At 41.4% G+C, this 12433-nt stretch overlaps 2 protein-coding genes across 3 annotated transcripts in view; both read right to left on the minus strand.

Moving 5' to 3' along the window:
• The window catches only part of LOC118370908 (protein sidekick-2-like), a 668753-nt gene that overhangs the window by 225436 nt on the left and 430884 nt on the right, over positions 1 to 12433 (minus strand). The gene's annotated exons all lie outside the window — the stretch shown is intronic.
• LOC127909544 (uncharacterized) overlaps positions 1 to 12433 on the minus strand; it is a 347658-nt gene that overhangs the window by 2014 nt on the left and 333211 nt on the right. The gene's annotated exons all lie outside the window — the stretch shown is intronic.

Raw genomic sequence — 12433 nt, forward strand, 5'->3', positions numbered from 1 at the left:
ATTTTACCGGAACACAGCAGGAGGGTTAAATTAATCAAAAGAGGAACACTTTACATTTGGCGAGAAATTCAAAAGGAAATGATCTCAACAGAGGAAAATGTCATCCTGTGTGCTACCTATATACCCCCACGAGAATTCCCATACTTTGGGAATGGAAATTGATGGGAAATTATGTAAAATATATCACTAGCCACTTTAAACAATGGTACCTAATATAATGTTTACATACCCTACATCATTCATCTCATATGTATACGTATATACGGTACTGTAACGGCTCTCTTCTATCTCCTCCTCTGACGAAGAGGTGGAACAAGGATCGGACCAAAATGTAGCGTGATGATGATTCATGATATATTTTAATGAAGGAAAAACTATACATGCAGAAACTACAAAAACAATGAAATGAAATAATGAAACCGAAACAGCCCTATCTGGTGCAAACACAAAGACAGGAACAATCACCCACGAAACACTGAAAGAATATGGCTGCCTAAATATGGTTCCCAATCAGAGACAACGAAAATCACCTGCCTCTGATTAAGAACCGCCTCAAGGCAACCATAGACTTTCCTAGACAACCCTACTCAGCTACAATCCCAATACCTACTAAAACCCCAATACAAAAACACACCACAAAATAAACCCATGTCACACACTGGCCTGACCAAATAAATGAAGACAAACTTACATACTTCGACCAGGGCGTGACAGGTACTCTATATCATCTACTGCATCTTTATGTAATACATGTATCACTAGCCACTTTAACTATGCCACTTTGTTTACATACTCATCTCATATGTATATACTGTACTCAATACCATCTACTGTATCTTGCCTATGCCGCTCTGTACCATCACTCATTCATATAATTTTAAGTACATATTCTTTATCCCCTTACACTTGTGTCTATAAGGTAGTAGTTTTGGAATTGTTAGCTAGATTACTTGTTGTTTATTACTGCATTGTCGGAACTAGAAGCACAAGCATTTCGCTACACTCGCATTAACATCTGCTAACCATGTGTATGTGACAAATACAATTTGTTTTGACTTTAATGAAAACATCTTCTCCATCATGGAGGGGAAAATCTCTAATGTCCAGGGACATGTACTTGTCTGTGGTGACCTAAATGCCAGAACACAGGGACAAACACCTACCTGGAGGTGACAGCATTCCCTCCCCCATATTTTTTTGTTTGTTATTTTCAATGACAGCCTAGGAACAGTGGGTTAACTGCCTTGTTCAGGGGTAGAATGATAGATTTTATATTGTCAGGTCAGGGATTTGAGCTTGCAACCTTTCGGTTACAAGTCCAACACTCTAACCACTAGGCTACCCTGCCACCCTATGCACAACTATGACCACATAACCAACAAAACATGTCACAACTCCTGCAGCTCTGTTGTACACTGGGCATGTACATAGTCAATGGTAGGCTTCGAGGGGACTCCTACGGTAGGTACACATATAGCTGATCAAGAGATCAGTACTGTAGACTACTTTATTATTGACCTCAACCCAGAGTTTCTCAGAGCGTTCAAAGTCAGCCCACTGACACCCCTATCAAATCACAGCAAAATCACAGTCTAACTGAACAGAGCAATAACCAATCATGAGTCAGCAAATAATAATATTAATAAATGCTATAGATGGTAGGAAAGTAGTGTGGAAACCATTCAAAAAACAATTAGGCAACAACAAATTCAATCCCTTTTAGACAACGTCCTGGACAAAATGGTGTAAACATGGCAGTAGAAAACCTAAACAGTATTCAACCTTTCAGCTTCCTTATCAAATATAAAAAATATATATTAAAACATAAAAGAAAATTAACAACAATGACAATGGATTGATGAAGAATTAAAAAACATATTAAAGAAATTGAGAAACCTATCCAACCAAAAACATAGAGACCCAGAAAAGTTGAGCCTATGCCTTCACTATGGTTAATCACTAAAACAATACAGAAATACACTATGGAAAAAGAAGGAATAGCATGATGAAATCAGCTCGATGTTATTAAAGAATCCATAGACTCTAACCACCATAGACTCTAAAACACTCAACAACACAAAGAGTTTTCTATGCAAAATGGAGACGTATGGGTAAACCACCTCTCCAATATGTTTGGCCCTTCAACAAAGAACAAACAGCAAAAACATGATCAAATACAAATCTTAGAATCAACTATTGAAGACTACCAGAACCAACTGGATCCCCCAATTACATTGAATGAAGTACAGGACAAAATACAAACCCTCCAACCCAAAAAGGCCTGTGGTGTTGATGGTATCCTCAATGAAAAAATGATAAAATATACAAACCATAAATTCTAATTGGCTATACTAAAACTATTTAACATCATCCTTAGCTCTGGCCTCTTCCCCAATATTTGGAACAAAGGATTAATCACCCCAATCCACAAAAGTGGAGACAAATTTGATCCCAATAACTACAGTGGGACACGCGTCAACAGCAATCTTTGGGAAATCCTCTGCATTATCATTATCAGCCGACAAGTTCATTTCCTCAGAGAAAACAATGTACTGAGCAAATGTCAAATTAACTTTTTACCAAAATACCATACAACAGACCACGTATTTACCCTGAACATCCTATTTGACAAAAAAAAACGAAAACCAAGGCAAAGTCTCCTCATGTTATGTTGATTTCAAAAAAGCTTTTGACTCAATTTGGCATCAAAGTGTGCTATACAAATTGATAGAAAGTGGTGTTGGGGAAAAAACATACAACATTAGCAAAACCATGTACACAAACAACAAGTGTGTGGTTAAAATTTGCAAAAACACACACATTTATTTTCACAGGGCCGTGGTGTGAGACAGGGATGCAGCTTAAGCCCCACCCTCTTCAACATACAGTGCCTTGCGAAAGTATTCGGCCCCCTTGAACTTTGCGACCTTTTGCCACATTTCAGGCTTCAAACATAAAGATATAAAACTGTATTTTTTTGTGAAGAATCAACAACAAGTGGGACACAATCATGAAGTGGAATGACATTTATTGGATATTTCACACTTTTTTAACAAATCAAAAACTGAAAAATTGGGCGTGCAAAATTATTCGGCCCCTTTACATTCAGTGCAGCAAACTCTCTCCAGAAGTTCAATGAGGATCTCTGCATGATCCAATGTTGACCTAAATGACTAATGATGATAAATACAATCCACCTGTGTGTAATCAAGTCTCCGTATAAATGCACCTGCACGGTGATAGTCTCAGAGGTCCGTTAAAAGCGCAGAGAGCATCATGAAGAACAAGGAACTCACCAAGCTGGTCCGAGATACTGTTGTGAAGAAGTTTAAAGCCGGATTTGGATACAAAAAGATTTCCCAAGCTTTAAACATCCCAAGGATGTTTAAACTGTACCAACTGTAGCACAGTTGGTAGAGCATGGCGCTTGTAACGCCAGGGTAGTGGGTTCGATTCCCGGGACCACCCATACGGGACCACCCATACGTAGAATGTATGCACACATGACTGTAAGTCGCTTTGGATAAAAGCGTCTGCTAAATGGCATACATAAGGAGCACTGTGGAAGCGATAATATTGAAATGGAATGAGTATCAGACCACTGCAAATCTACCAAGACCTGGCCGTCCCTCTAAACTTTCATCTCATACAAGGAGAAGACTGATCAGAGATGCAGCCAAGAGGCCCATGATCACTCTGGATGAACTGCAGAGATCTACAGCTGAGGTGGGAGACTCTGTCCATAGGACAACAATCAGTCGTATATTGCACAAATCTGGCCTTTACGGAAGAGTGGCAAGAAGAAAGCCATTTCTTAAAGATATCCATAAAAAGTGTCGTTTTAAAGTTTGCCACAAGCCACCTGGGAGACACACCAAACATGTGGAAGAAGGTGCTCTGGTCAGATGAAACCAAAATTGAACTTTTTGGCAACAATGCAACACGTTATGTTTGGTGTAAAAGCAACACAGCTCATCACCCTGAACACACCATCCCCACTGTCAAACATGGTGGTGGCAGCATCATGGTTTGGGCCTGCTTTTCTTCAGCAGGGACAGGGAAGATGGTTAAAATTGATGGGAAGATGGATGGAGCCAAATACAGGACCATTCTGGAAGAACCTGATGGAGTCTGCAAAAGACCTGAGACTGGGATGGAGATTTGTCTTCCAACAAGACAATGATCCAAAACATAAAGCAAAATCTACAATGGAATGGTTCAAAAATAAACATATCCAGATGTTAGAATGGCCAAGTCAAAGTCCAGACCTGAATCCAATCGAGAATCTGTGGAAAGAACTGAAAACTGCTGTTCACAAATGCTCTCCATCCAACCTCACTGAGCTAGAGCTGTTTTGCAAGGAGGAATGGGAAAAAATGTCAGTCTCTCGATGTGCAAAACTGATAGAGACATACCCCAAGCGACTTACAGCTGTAATCGCAGCAAAATGTGGCGCTACAAAGTATTATCTTAAGGGGACTGAATCATTTTGCACGCCCAATTTTTCAGTTTTTGATTTGTTAAAAAAGTTTGAAATTTCCAATAAATGTCCTTCCACTTCATGATTGTGTCCCACTTGTTGTTGATTCTTCACAAAAAAATACAGTTTTATATCTTTATGTTTGAAGCCTGAAATGTGGCAAAAGGTTGCAAGGTTCAAGGGGTCCGAATACTTTCGCAAGGCACTGTATATATCAACAAATTGGCGAGGGCACTAGAACAGTCTGCAGCACCCGGCCTCACACTAAAAGAATCTGAAGTCAAATGTCTACTGTTTGCTGATGATAGTGTGTTTCTGTCACCAACCAAGAAAGGCCTACAGCAGCACCTAGATATTCTACACATATTCTGTCCGACCTAGGCCCTGACAGTAAATCTCAGTAAGACAAAAATAATTGTGTTCCTAAAAAGGTTCAGTTGCCAGGACCACAAATACAAATTCCATTGAGACAACGTTGCCCTAGAGCACACAAAAACAAAGCAAATCTCGCCACAGGTAACTTATAAATCCTGTTATGGATCATGCGAATTTTCGCAGCTTTTTGTTAAAAATCACACAACATTTCAAAGTCCTGTGGCTATAACATCCCTTGAAAATCCCTCGAAAAACTGTTCTCCAAAAACACAAAAAATATATTAATCCGCCAGTCAATGTTTAAGGCGACTGCAAATACATGAAGATGCCCTGTAAACGCCTACAGCTTCCACACGATGTCGCCAGTGCTGGCATTTCCAGCCTACTTAATCCTTGGTTGTATGACGTTTTGGCCTTTCCTGTTTTAGTCTCTCCTCAGGATGTTGTTAAAATGGAAAAGATGGACACTGATTTCAAGACTAGCTGCTATCGAATACAGATCGCCCCGTGATGAATTGTATAGATTATTAACGTTTATTAATACCTAAAGTTGGTTTAGAAAAGTAGTTTGAAGTGATTTGTAAAAGTTTATAGGCAACTTTTGTAATTTTAAAAAGTGACGTTGCGTCTTGTAAAATGGAATATTCCTGGATCAGAAGGAAAACGACATTTTGGCTATACAATGACGGATTTAATCGGGAAAAAGACACAATTGTGATGTTTATGGGATATATAGGAGTGCCAAGAAAGAAGCTTGTCAAAGGTAATGAATGTTTTATATTTTATTTCTGCGTTTTGGGTAGCGCCGGCTACCGCAAAATCTGTTGTTTTAGGTGACGTTCCAGTACTTTGGGGGTGCATGCTATCAGATAATAGCTTCTCATGCTTTCGCCGAAAAGCATTTTACAAATCTGACTTGGTGGCTAGATTCACAACGAGTGTAGCTTTAATTCAGTACCTTGCATGTGTGTTTTAATGAAAGTTTGACTTTTATCAAAAACTATACGTGGCGCTCTTGAAATTTCCGCTGATTTGATCCCAACAGAGGGAGCTAATCCCTAACAAGCTGTGAACGAGCTGAGAGACAAGGCAAGAAGGTCCTTCTATGCAAACAAAAGGGACATACCAATTAGAATCTGGCTAAAAATACTTGAATCAGTTATACTGTATAACCAATAGGCCTTTATGGTTGTGAGGTCTGGGTTCCGCTCACCAAACATAAATTCACAAAATGGGACAAACACCAAATTGAGAATCTGCATGCAGAACTCTACAAAAAATATACATTGTGTACAACGTAAACAACAAATAATGCATGTAGAGCAGAATTAGGCCTACCCCGCATATTATCAAACATCCGAAAACAGCTATAAAATTCTACAACCACCTAAAAGGACGCGATTCCCAAACCTTCCATAACAAAGCCATCACCTACAGAGAGATAAACCTGGAGAAGAGTCCCCTAAGCAAGCTGGTCCTGGGGCTCTGTTCACAAACACACCCCACAGAGCCCCAGGACAGCAGCACAATTAGACCCAATCAAATCATGAGAAAACAAAAAGATAATTACTTGACACATTGGAAAGAATTACCAAAAAAACAGAGCAAACTAGAATTCTATTTGGCCCAAAACAGAGAGTACACAGTGACCTGACCATGTGACTGAACCAAACTTAAGGAAAGCTTTGACTATGTATAGACTCAGTGAACATAGTCTTGCCATCACAGCAGCAAGATGTGTGACCTGTTGCCACAAGAAAAGGGCATCCAGTGAAGAACAAACACCATTGTAAATACAACCCATATTGCTGCTTATTTATTTTCTCTTGTGTACCCTTAACCATTTGTACATCGTTGCAACACTGTATATATACGTAATATGACATTTGTAATGTCTTTATTGTTTTGAAACTTCTGTATGTGTAATGTTTACTGTTAATTTTTATTGTTCATTAAACCTTTGTATATTTTCTACCATTGCTTTGTTTCCCATGCCAATAAAGTCCATTGAATTGAATTTAATTGAATTGAGAGAGAGAGAGAGAGAGAGAGAGAGAGAGAGAGAGAGAGAGAGAGAGAGAGAGAGAGAGAGAGAGAGAGAGAGAATACATAGTAGGGACCGGCTTCAAAACACACTCATACTGATGAATATCACACGTCTCCTCTGTGGGCATGACACGTCTCCTCTGTGGGTATGGCACGTGTCCTCTGTGGGTATCACACGTCTCCTCTGTGGGTATCACATGTCTCCTCTGTGGGTATCACACGTCTCCACTGCTCTCTCATTAGAAAATCAAGAGACTGTGCAGCTTTACAGGGACTAATGATAGGCTTGTTGTGTTAACTCAGATTTAACTGGACCACTGATGACATGTAGGGACATGTAAGGACATTTGAGAACATGCAGGGGTTTGTGGGGACATGTATGGGGTATGTGGGGACATGTAAGGGTAGGTGGGGACATATAGGAGTGCATGTAGGGACATATATATATGGAGACATGTAGTGGGACATGTAGTGGGGTATGTAGATTCTTGTAAGGGTATGTGGGGACATGAAAAGGTATTTGGGGACATGTAGTGTTATTTAGGGACATGAGTGGACAACATGTGGCGACATGTAGGGGTATGTGGAGACATGTAGGAATAAGTGGGGACATGTGTCGGGGTATGTGGGTGCATGTAGGGACATGTAGGGACATGTAGGGGTGTGTAAGGATATGTAAGGGGTATGTGAGGACTTGTCCCGTTATGTTACATTTTTATTTTATTTTTTATTTTATTTTACCTTTATTTAACCAGGCAAGTCAGTTAAGAACATATTCTTATTTTCAATGACGGCCTGGGAACAGTGTTGTTCTGCCTGTTCAGGGGCAGAACGACAGATTTGTACCTTGTCAGCTCGGGGGTTTGAACTCTCAACCTTCCGGTTACTAGTCCAACGCTCTAACCACTAGGCTACGCTGCCGTAGGTGTATTTGGGGATATGTAGGGGTATGTGAGGACTTGTGCGGTTATGTAGGGGTATTTGGGGATATGTGGGGGTATGTAGTGACATGTAGTGGTATATAGGGAAATGTAGGGTTATGTGCGGACATGTTGGGAAATGTAGGGACATGTAAGGGTATGTTCAGAGATGTAGGGTTTTTTAGGTACATGTAGGGGTATTTGGGGACATGCAGGGATACATAGGGGTATGTGGGGGTATCTAGGGTCATGTAGGGTTATGTTGGGACATGCAGGCGTATGTATATTCATGTTTGGGTATGTGGGGACATGAAGGGGTATGTGGGGATGTAGGGGTGTGTAGGGACATCTAGGGGTATGTGGGGGCATGTAGGAGTTAGTGGGGACATGTATTGGTGTGTGGGTACAAGTAGGGATACATAGGAGTATGTGATGACTTCATTGGTTATGTAGGGGTATGTGAGGACATGTAGGGAAATGTAGGGGTATGTGGGGACATGTAGGGGTATTTGGGGACATGTAATGTTATGTTGGGCGATGTAGGGGTTTGTAGGTACATGTAGGGGTATTTGGGGACATGTAATGTCATGTTGGGAGATGTAGGGGTTTGTAGGTACATGTAGGGGTATTTGGGGACATGTAATGTTATGTTGGGCGATGTAGGGGTTTGTAGGTACATGTAGGGGTATTTGGGGACATGTAATGTTATGTTGGGCGATGTAGGGGTTTGTAGGTACATGTAGGGGTATTTGGGGACATGTAATGTTATGTTGGGCGATGTAGGGTTTTGTAGGTACATGTAGGGGTATTTGGGGACATGTAGGGAGGGGTATGTTGGTACAAAGGGTATATAACAAAGTATTGAGATAAACTTATTTTCCACCATAATTTGCAAATAAATTCATTAAAAATCCTACAATGTGATTTTCTGGATTTTTTTTTCTCATTTTGTCTGTCATAGTTGATCTTTTTAAGTAGACTTGCACATTTGGTGGCTGACTAAATACTTTTCTACCCCACTGTAAGGGTATGTGGAGACATGTAGGGGAGTGTAGGGACATGTAGGGGTATGTGGAGACATGTAGGGGAGTGTAGGGACATGTAGGGGTATGTGGAGATATGTAGGGGTGTGTAGGGACATGTAAGGGTATTCACTGGGCAGTCAATTAAATCTACACTTTCATTAATGAGAAAACGAAAAAGTACAAGTGGTTGCATTAGGATTAATGTCCATAATATAATAGATTCTCTCATTTCCAAAATAAGACCTAGTAAGTTGTCATGCCTTTCACCTTTTCTCTCCTTTATGCACTTCTTCACAAGTGTTGGAGTGCTGACAAAAATTGCATCTCTGTCACGACTCCTACCGAAGGTGGCTCCTCTTCCTGTTCGGGTGACACTCGGCCGTCGTCGTCACCAGCCTACTAGCTGCCACCGATCCCAGGTTTCACCTGTTTCTTGTTTACATTTTGAGTTGGGCTATTTAAGCCGGTAGACCCGCCTGCTTTTTGTGTGGACTTGATTATTTTTCCCACTGTGTTGATGGGTGGTAGTGCGTGTTGTTTAGTTATCTGTTTTGGGCATTTGTTTTATTATGCCCAGTTTCGTGGAGAGTACAACTTCTTCCCTGTGCATAATAAAGCGCTGTTCTGAACTTTCTGCCTCCTGCACCTGACTCCGCACCCACTACCCCTAGTGTGTTACAATCTCACACAATGCATGTAGGTTCCCTCCTATGAGAGTACAAATGGCAACATATTCTAATACTAAATTAAGTGGGAAGAGAGTCACACCAGTGAGTAGCTAGTCTACAGTAGGACCCATCCAACCCGTTGCTGACAAGTGTTTAAAATCGAGCACACAACCATTCAATCTCCAAAGACAAAGATTGGCAGTAGAATAGGCAACGTGTCAACGTCATAGCAAGGCACCTTTCCAACAAGTCAGTTAGTAAAACATTTTCCCTGCTAGAGCTGCCAAAGTCACCTGTAAGTGCTGGTAAGTGGAAATGTTTAGGAGCAACAATGGCTCTGTTGTGAAGTGGTCTTCCTCAGTTGCAACAGTCACCACTGATTTCCAAACTGCCTCTGGAAGCAACGTCAGCACAATAACTATTCGTCGAGAGCTTCATGAAATGGGGTTCCATGGCTGAACAGCCTAAGATCACTATACGCAATGCCAATTGTTGGTTAGAGTGGTGTATAGTTCGCTGTCAAACGCGTTCTCTGGAGTGATGAACATCTGGCAGTCTTCATGCTTCAAAATCTGGCAGTCTGACGGACGAATGAGTGTTTGGCAGATGCCAGGAGAACGCTACCTGACTGAATGCATAGTACCAACTGTAAAGTTTGGTGGAGGAGGAACAATGGTCTGGGGTTGTTTTTCATGGTTCGGAGTAGGCCCCTTAGTTCTAGTAAAGGGAAATATTAAATGCAACAGCATACTTTTTAATACTTTTTTTAATACTATTTCACCTTTATTTAACCAGGTAGGCCAGTACAACTGCGACCTGGCCAAGATAAAGTAAAGCAGTGCGACACAAACAACATCACAGAGTTACACATGGGATAAACAAACGTACAGTCAATAACACAATAGAAAAATCTGTATACAGTGTGTGAAAATGAAGTAAGGAGGTAAGGCAATAAATAGGCCAATAGTGGCAAAGTAATTACAATTGAGTCATTTACAACTGGAGTGATGTATGTGCAGATGAGGATTGGCAAGTAGAAATACTGGTGTGCAAAAGAGCTGAAAACAAATATGGGGATGTGGTAGGTAGTTGGATGGATGGGCTTTTACAGATGAGCTGTGTGTTAACTTTGGATTGGAGATGCTTAATGTGAATCTGAAAGAAGAGTTTACAGTCTATCCAGACACCTAGGTATTTACAGTTGTCCACATATTCTAATTCAGAACCGTAGTAGTGATGAAAGTTGGGCAGGCGGGGCGGGCAACGATAGGTTGAAGAGCATGCATTTCGTTTTACTAGCATTTAAGACCAGTTGGAGACCACGGAAGGAGTGTTGTATTGCATTGAAGTTCATTTGGAGGTTTGGTCAACACAGTATCCAAAGAAGGGGGATCAAAGAATCACCCGCAGCAAGAGCGGCATCATTGATATATACAGAGAAAACAGTCAGCGTGAGAATTGAACCTTGTGGCACCCCCATAGAGACTGCCAGAGGTCCGATCTGAACTGTTTGCTAACTTTCGAAGACTTTAGAAAGGCAGGGCAGGATGGATATAGCTCTGTAACAGTTTGGATCTAGAGTGTCTCCCCCATTAAAGAGGGGGATGACAGCGGCCACTTTCCAATCTTTAGGAATCTCAGAAGATACGAAAGAGAGGTTGAACAGGCTAGTAATATGGGTTGCAACAATGGCGGTGGAAAGTTTTAGAAAGAGAGGGTCCAGATTGTCTAGCCCAGCTAATTTGTAGGGATCCAGATTTTGCAGCACTTTCAGAACATCAGCTGTCTGGATTTGGGTGAAGGAAAAGCGGTAGGGGAGGCTTGGGCTAGTTCCTGTGGGTGGTGCAGAGCCGTTGGCCGGCGTTGGGGTTGCCAGGAGGAAAGCATTGCCAGCCGTAGAGAAATGCTTATTGATTTATCAGTAGTGATCAGTGTTTCCTAGTCTCAGTGTAGTGGGCAACTGGGAGGAGGTACTCTTATTCTCCATGAACTTAACAGTGTCCCAAAACCTTTTGGATTTAGTGCTGTAGGATGCACATTTATGTTTGAAAATGCCAGCCTTTGCTTTCCTAACTGAATATGTATATAGGTTAGTAACTTCCCTGAAAAGTTGCATATCGCAGTGAGTATTTGATGCTAGTGCAGTATGCCACAGGATGTTTTTTGTGCTGTTCAAGGGCAGTCAAGTCTGGATTGAACAAAGGGCTATATCTGTTCTTTGTTCTAGATTTTTTGAATGGGGTACGCTTATTTTAGATGGAGAGGAAAGAACAACCAGGCATCCTCTACTGACGGGATGAGGTCAATATCCTTCCAGGATACCCGGGCCAGGTCGATTAGAAATGCCTGCCCGCAGAAGTGTTTTAGGGAGCATTTGACAGTGATGAGGGGTGGTCATTTGACCACGGACCCATAAAGGACATAGGCAATGAGCCAGTGATTGCTGAGATCCTGGTTGAAAAAAGCAGAGTTGAATTTAGAGGGAAAGTTGGTCTATGAGGGTGCCCATGTTTACGGATTTGGATTTGTACCTGGTAGGTTATTTGATAATTTGTGTGAGATTGAGGGCATCTAGTTTAGATTGTAGGACAGCCGGGGTATTAAGCATATCCCAATTTAGGTCACCTAGCAGTACGAACTCTGCCAATAGATGGGGGGCAATCAAGTCACATATGGTGTCCAGGGCACAGCTTGGAGCTGAGGGGGGTCTATAACAAGTGGCAACAGGGAGAGACGTATTTCTGGAGAGATGGATCTTTAAAAGTAGAAGCTCGAACTGTTTGGGCATAGACCTGGATAGTATGACAGAACTCTGCAGGCTATCTCTATAGTAGATTGTGATTCCACCCCCTTCAGCAGTTCTGCCTTGATGGAAAATGTTGGAATTGGTGACCTTCCTAAGCCAGGATTCAGACACGA

Source organism: Oncorhynchus keta, chromosome 2, assembly GCF_023373465.1.
Source record: "Oncorhynchus keta strain PuntledgeMale-10-30-2019 chromosome 2, Oket_V2, whole genome shotgun sequence".
Taxonomy (NCBI): Eukaryota; Metazoa; Chordata; class Actinopteri; order Salmoniformes; family Salmonidae; genus Oncorhynchus; species Oncorhynchus keta.